This window comes from Lycium barbarum, chromosome 3 (genome assembly GCF_019175385.1).
Source record: "Lycium barbarum isolate Lr01 chromosome 3, ASM1917538v2, whole genome shotgun sequence".
Taxonomy (NCBI): domain Eukaryota; kingdom Viridiplantae; phylum Streptophyta; class Magnoliopsida; order Solanales; family Solanaceae; genus Lycium; species Lycium barbarum.
In genome coordinates this window covers 21,099,040-21,106,990 of record NC_083339.1, presented here as the reverse complement: position 1 = coordinate 21,106,990, position 7,951 = coordinate 21,099,040, and the positions used below count along the sequence as shown (strand labels likewise).

The window sequence follows — 7,951 nt, the reverse complement described above, 5'->3', positions numbered from 1 at the left end:
CAGGTAAGCATAATTAATAAGAAAACTCGTTTCCTTTTGAATTCTATTTATAAGCCAAGATTTTCTACATGATTACATTAGTATAACATGATTTATTCAAAATTGTCAAATCTCTTCTCAATAGCTATTATTTATGGGCAAATTATCATATTTTATACAAATCTTATGTCAAATAGCATTTTATTTAAAAGTTTAGCCACATTTATAAGTCTCTTTAAATGACATTTTTATCTTAACAATGCTTGTAAGTTTTATTTCATGCAAATTATCACATTTCCTATAAATCTTACTAAATAGTATCTTTCATTTAAGGCTTTATCAATATTTTCAAGTCTCATTTAATATTTAGAATCTTCTTTTACGCAAATTATTATGTTTTCTACAAGTATTATTTTAAACAACACTATTATACTTTCGTCTAAAACCTTAACAATATTCATAAGTCGTGTTTTCAAAATGGCATTTAAAGTCTCTTTTATACAAATTATTGTATTTTCTGTAAATTTTATTTTAACTAACATTATTTTCTTTTAAAACTTTAGCAATATTTTTTTAAGTCATTTTCTAAAATTTAAGCATTGTATTTAATCACTAATTAATTAACCTAAGTTTGGTCGGATAACCGTAAGTTAACGGATTCTAAAGGATGCCTAACCCCTTCCCTTTAGGATAATATAGAGCCCTTACCTAGAATCACACTGGTTAAGCAGACTATTAATTGAGGTTTAGTTTTAACTTTCCCTTAGTTAATATTTAGGTGTCCTAATTCACCGTTAAATTAATTAGGTGGCGACTCCTCAAATAACAAAAGAACAGGAATCACCAATACGTCACACTCCCTAAAATCGACCCGGTTAAAATGGGGTGTGACATCGCCTTCCTCTATCATGTACTGTGTACACGAATTCGGTTGACGGTTTTACCTGAAAAAATAAATATTACATGTATTTGTTATTGAACCAATCAGAATTTTAAAATAAATGAACAAACCATTAAACAAATACATATCAATTTTCAAAGAACCATATAATTTACATTAATACTAACTGTTCATGGATACCAAATACACATCTATATAATGTGTAGAAACACCAGATTAGTACAAGTACAAGTTTGTCAAAAATATTATAATAAGCATTAAACTGAAACATACCGTCATTCGTAGACATAAATACTCGTTGATTGATAGCATCTCCTGAAACTTTTTACCGAGTGTAGTGAACGTGTAAGTTCCATTTCTCCGGTCATTTTAATTCCATCTCCCTAACATCCTTCTAACTTCTTCGAGAAAGTCATGTATTTGAGATAGCTTATGAAAACACTATCTCAGATACATAAATACACACAGACGTATATCTGAAACATATTTCAAGCAGAAATCGTGTTTATCAAATACGCACATACTTTCAAATATACCAGTACACATGATAATGAACACATGAAACAGTCTACCAAATACATAAATACCTACAGAATTATATATACAGCAATCCATTCTATACAGTATGCCAAATACATTAACATTTATGTATCTGAGATAGCTTATGAAAACACTATCTCAGATACATAAATACACACAGACATATATGTATATATCTGAAACATATTTCAAGCAGAAAATGTGTTCATCAAATACGCACATACTTTCAAATACACTAGTACATATGATAATGAACACATGAAACAGTCTACCAAATACATAAATACCTACAGAATTATATATACAACAATCCATTCTATATAGTATGCCAAATACATTAACATTTATGTATCTGAGACAACTTATGAAAACACTATCTCAGATACATAAATACACACAGACATATATGTATATATCTGAAACATATTTCAAGCAGAAAATGTGTTCATCAAATACGCACATACTTTCAAATACACTAGTACATATGATAATGAACACATGAAACAGTCTACCAAATACATAAATACCTACAGAATTATATATACAGCAATTCATTCTATATAGTATGCTAAATACATTAACACTCGTGACAAACATAAGAGATATACAATACACTGTCTCAAATACAAAAATACATACAGAGATATCTTATGTATTTATGTATTTGGGATGGGAAAACAACAACACAGCAAATAGCATGAGTGATGAGGAACCAGAGGGTGATGGCGATGCAGAAAAATCGGAAGGTGATGACGATGCAGAAAAATCTGAAGGTGATGACAGTGATGCTTGATTTACGAGTCAAGTAGAAAGATTTGCTACCGATACAAGCTTATTAATTGTTCTGATTTGCATGTTGTCCTCTGTATAGACATGTAAGTGAGAAGGTATATTGTTAGCTGAAGGTATGCAGATAGTGGCCTCAATAGGATAGTTGTAAGATAGGCATTTCTGTATTAGCTAATCTGTAGATGTAACCTTAGGATTTCCTTACTCCCGTTGCTTGCTGATAATTATGGGTTTTGAGCTTCTTGTACTTTTTATTTTAGAACAATTGCAGATTGCCAGATATTAGATATTGATTTTTACGTTGCATTTGAAAAAGAAGGGTGGAGAGAAGGAGAATCGTGAAGAATATGGAAATGGAAGCTAAATTTGTGGAGTAGATTATGAAAGATATTATTATGAATTATATTTTTCCATTTAAGACCAAATTAAATGTCTATTCTTAAGGGATCTGTTTTTAAAGATATAGCTTCTGAGTCTATTTACTACACCCTAAATACACACAATACATATGGTAATTAACTAAAAAGGTAGCTACAAAATGTAATAAATAAAATGATAGTTACTAATGGTAAGAACCTATAATAAGGTAGTCATTCCTGTAAGTTTGCCTAAATTAAATCCCCTTAGCCCAATTCCCTACAGACCCAAACCGCCCCAGCCCAAAATCCCCACTGACCCGCCCGGCCCAACACCTAAATTAAGTCCCTAATCCATCTTTCATCTTCAACCAAACAACCCTAAACGCTCCTCTCTCTTCGACCGTCACCACCACCCCACTCCCCGTCACTTCCGTCACATCACCTCACCACCACCACCACCACGCCCATATCCCACAAAATCCGCTACCTGCACCACTCTTCTCCTTTCTCACACTCCATCTCTGAAAGCTTGCAGGCTCCATGTGCAATTTCAGCCGATTTCAGGGTAAGTCCCATCCCCATTTTCATCATCTCATCAGTTGAAAACATTCCCCAGAATTCCCCCCCCCCCCCCCCTTTTCTTTATTTTCGAACTTCAAATTCAAGTTTTAGAAACCCCTCAGTATTTTTCTATAAATACAGACCCTTGTGGGCTGTTTTGAATAAGTTTTGGAGGTGTAGAAAATCCCTTTAAGTTGACAAGGTTCAAGTGTTGGAAATTCCTCTTGAATAACCCCAAAAAAAAATGTCATCCGTTTTTCTTAAAAAAAAATAAAAAAATCTCTCATTTATCTTTAAGTTTGTTTTTGTCGAATTCTTGGTTGGTTCTCGGCTAAACAAGCTCTTCAAGAGGATTCGGAGACTCGAGACGACAAATAGCCTCAGTTCGCTGTCCCGAAGAAGGCAACAATCATCCTTTTTAGATTTTGGTATTTCCTTCCTTCAGAATTAGATTTCTGTGCTCAAGTAATCATTCATGCTATCTTATTTTTGTTGTTTTTCCTTTGCTAACTTAGAGACATGATTTTATTTGGTTTAAAGTCGTTCAGTTTGTCTTTAAATAGCTTGCTGTGTTTTCTTAGAGAATTGAACATAATTTAGGCTAAAGTCATGGTCTTGTTTGATTATTATACGATGTTTGGCTATGTTAAGGTTATCCATGTTGAAGTAAAAATATATGAATCGCTAAAATATTCCTTCTCTGTTCAGTTAGAACTATATGATCTTTATGTGATATTCGATTCATTTGAAGTTCTGTTTGAGCCTTTTAGAAGCAGCTTTCCTTTCTGTCTACTCTATCTGTTTGTTTGCCTCTGATGATCTATCTTGGATGAGTGTTCAGTCAATGTTGAGTTTATCTCAACCTTGTTTATAGGAATTCCAGAAAATAGAGGAGGGATGGAGTTGCACATTCCCATTTTTGCCATGTTTTTTTGATTTGAAGGAGTGATGAACGATTTTCTTTTCTCTATTACTACTCAGCTCTTTTCTTAGAATAATCACTGGATTTGTTTTAGTTACAATGTGTAGAGCAGCATGACTCTCCTTCTCAGGCTGTTCCAGAATCAGTAGGATCATTAACACTATTAGAATGGCCAAATTCCTTTTAAAAGAAGTTAAGTTTCCTTGAGAAGACCAGTGTTTGAAAGCTGACAAGTTTGATGTTATTGGGATTTTAAGTTTAACTCTTTGATAACCTGTTTGTTTGTATCCACATGTTGAGAAATGGTTGAATAGCATGATATCCTTCAGCCTGATCATATAGTTTAAGCTTAACCTTCTGCCCTTGAAAGGTATGGTGTCGCTCTAGTTAACTTATTTCCAATGTGCTCAATGCATTGTTTCTTTTCTCCTTATTTTGGATCAGTTGAGCCTTTGCAAATCCCTAAAGATAGCAAATAACTGCAAATCTTTCTGCCAAAATCCAACTACAGTTTGGTTTTTTTTTTTTTTTGGGAATATGTGTTATAAATGTGCATTTTTTGCATAGTTTACCAGAAGGGTGGTCAAGTGTGTGAACCTAAATATAATCCCATGTTGGCTCTATTTAAGGAACTGCCCTATTTAAGATGTTGTGTTTATAGGAAGACATCTTCAGTTTGCTTAGCATGTATGTTTCTACACTCTAAGGTATTGTAATCTATTAAGTTTGAGATTAACATTTAAGTTAACCATCTCTCCTGTTCCAAAGTGTGTTAAGTAACTAGTGCCATATAATGAATTGATTAGCCTTCCTTTTATTTTGTTAGCCTTACAATCATCCTTTATGCCTACTCTAGATTGAATTAGTTCCATTTAAGAAGCATGCACCTTGAAGTCACCAAAGTACTCTGCCTAGTTGTTAAAAAAGGATAACTTTGTGTGTCTGGAATATTTTAAGTATTGGAAGGTGGTTTCAGCTTGTTTAGAACCTATCTTTGAATAACTTTGTTGCTTAAAGCTTTCATCCCCAGGTTTATTGTGTTGTTCGAGAGTCAAGGTGTGCTAAAGGAATTGTTTAGCCCCTTCAATAGCCTGCCATGACAAGGTCCTAGAAACCTTTGGACCTCGTGCGGCATTAAAAATAAGAGGGTGGTAGCCTCCTTTGTTGTTTTGTCTTTTGAACCATGTGTTTGGTCTAATGTTCAAGAATCGGTCTCTAAGCCAAATTTTCTTTCAAAATGCTTAGTTGCATGGTGTCTTAATCCCTTGGCAACTGTTTTCAAGTGATTATTACCAAACAATTGGTTAAGTTGTTAGTTTGTTTAAAGGTTTGGGATTGTTGATACTCATTCTCCCTTACCCTTTGTTTTTTTTGCATGAACTGGAGGGTTCCAAAATATCAACTTCCCCTTTGAGTATTACTATCTTTGATCTCTAAGTTTAAGGCCACTTTGGCTGCTGCTCTTCTTAAAATAAATTGCTGCATTACTGGGGCTAAAAGATGCCATCATTCCATGCCATTTTGCTGTTGCTATTTGGTCTGCAATGACTGCACTTTGAGCTAAGTTTTTGTGCTGTCTTATGCACATACTGCACTTGTTGTGCTACATTTGTTGCACTTTGAACAGCACTTGTTGTGCTGCATTTCCTGCCATGGGCTGTTTCCTTTTTGGCTGCTGCCTGTCTCTTTTGTGAAATATGATGCTGCACTTGGTGATATGGCTGTTGAATTTTGAGAGGAACATACCACACTAGTGCTGTTTTCTCTGATCAGCAGCCACACCTTGATGGCTAGGCTGTTAGCACATTCTGCTGCTAACATAAAAAAAAATAGAAACAGACACTACATTTGAACTATTGTGTTTTTTTTTTGGTGAGCTGTTATGTTGCCTCCTAAGATGCTTAACTTAGACCTTCCAATTGATGTTACTCTGAGATAATTTTGGTTCTAAAGTTGCTCTTTGAAGTTGCTACTTTGTTGTTGGGACATTGAACTCATTCTCTGTTGCATTATGAGAAATTTGGCCCCTTTATTGGAGCCAACTGTTGCTGTGCTGCTGCTCTTGAGCAGTTGCTGCTGTCAAATTGTTGCTTCTGGTGTTTGCTTTGCAGCTACATTTGCTACACCTTTAAAATACTGGAATACGTCATATATATATATTGAGAATCAGTTACTGCTTCCTTTATTTGGCTGAAATGTTGATGCCCCTTTAAGATGTTTCACTTTGAAAAGAACAGTGCCACACTTAAGAAAGGAACTGAGCTGCTGTTATACCTTTGGCAAGCTGTTGCTCTTATTTATAAGGAAAACATGCCATATCTGATGAAAGCAAAGCAGCAATTGCTACTATGTTTTTTTAAAAGAACATATTTCTACACTTGATAGGAATTTTACTAATTCAAACAAAACACTACAGTTAGGCCGATGAAAAGTTGTTTAACTTGAGGCCTCACTTTTAAAAGAACGGATGTCCATACTTGATTGAAAGTTTACTGATTTGAACACTTAAAACTTGCATAAAAAGGGAGTGGGCTGCTATACTCAAGTTCGGGTGCAATTAATATGCTAAATTATTTTTTCCTTATATGTTATTTTTTCTTACATTTGATTCGTTTATCTAGCTTTTAACAATTAAAGTTATATAGATTCCTTTTCCTTGTTGAGAATTGTTTCTAATCCTTATCTTTATTTTTTTTTCTTTTCATGAGGAACCTTGGGAGCATTTGGAGTTATGGCAACTCCGGATTCTGCCCATATCAGAGAACAGCCAGTTGCAAGATTTAATTGCTCGTGTCTAGCGTCCCCGTCTTCCTCCCTCTCTTTAAATTTCGTGCCTTTCGCGTTATCATGTATATACATGTTTATATTTTTTACTAACATTTTTATGGATTATATTTGTAGCACATTTGTTTCTTGCTTGTGTAGGAACTTACGGAAAAATAGTTAAGTATGATGGTAAATTTAGTCATTACTTTTCCTCTCCCCTTGGATAATTAATCTTGGCTTAGGCGTGTTAGAAATGATAATCGCCCATGTTTTTTTTCATCTTTTGTCTATGCACTGTCAGGTTAAAAAATGATTTCCGACTAAAGGAAATTAACTGGAAAAAAAAAAAAACCCTTTTGAGTTAATCGCTCAACAAACTAACGTTTCCATTTTAAATCCATTTTAACAAAATTAGCGATCTAAATAGGGGTTTCAAAAGGGTAAGATGCATATTTCATGGGCAATCATTTTTATTTAATGCCAACATAGGGAGCAGGTCAAATTCTTTGAGTTTAATTAAGAACTTCATATTAGACTTATGTATAGTGGCCAAGTCATTTTACAAGAACTACAAGGTATGTACTTATCTTAATACGCATATACTATCTCATTTTTTAATCAATCTTTTCATTATGCGTGTGGTCTATATCACTGTACTTATACATATTATTATATTTTTCATGGCTATTTTTAAAAGTATACCTTTTACACTATATTTTTTTTTTACATACGATAAATATACTTCATGTATATATTATTTTCTCATAAAAAAAATATAAATTTTCATACTTTATATTATATATACTATCCTTATATACAATAGCCATATATATATATATCTTCTTATTCTATATTATCCATATTACTCTAGATAAAACAAATGTCATACATATTTTTCTTATGCACACATTAGCATTAACTACTTCCTTTATGTATATGCATTTACTCACATAGTTACAATTACATTAAAAAACCCTTTTTTTATACAAATATTTTTGAGAGAGTAATTTCTTTTTCCGCAATTCTTCGGATAGGCTCTGAGGGATGCTTAATACCTTCCCCTCGGGGTAAATAAAACCCTTACCTAGAATCTCACAGGATTCAAAGACTAAAAATGGAGTTTACTTTTTATAA

At 33.4% G+C, this 7,951-nt stretch overlaps 1 long non-coding RNA gene across 1 annotated transcript; it reads left to right on the top strand.

Annotated features, from left to right (window-relative positions):
- The first annotated feature begins 2,944 nt into the window (after positions 1 to 2,944).
- Positions 2,945 to 7,048, top strand: LOC132630715 (uncharacterized). Its single transcript, XR_009578659.1, has 2 exons — positions 2,945 to 3,557; positions 6,760 to 7,048. It is a non-coding gene; the product is annotated as an uncharacterized LOC132630715 (long non-coding RNA).
- Positions 7,049 to 7,951: the final 903 nt, after the last annotated feature.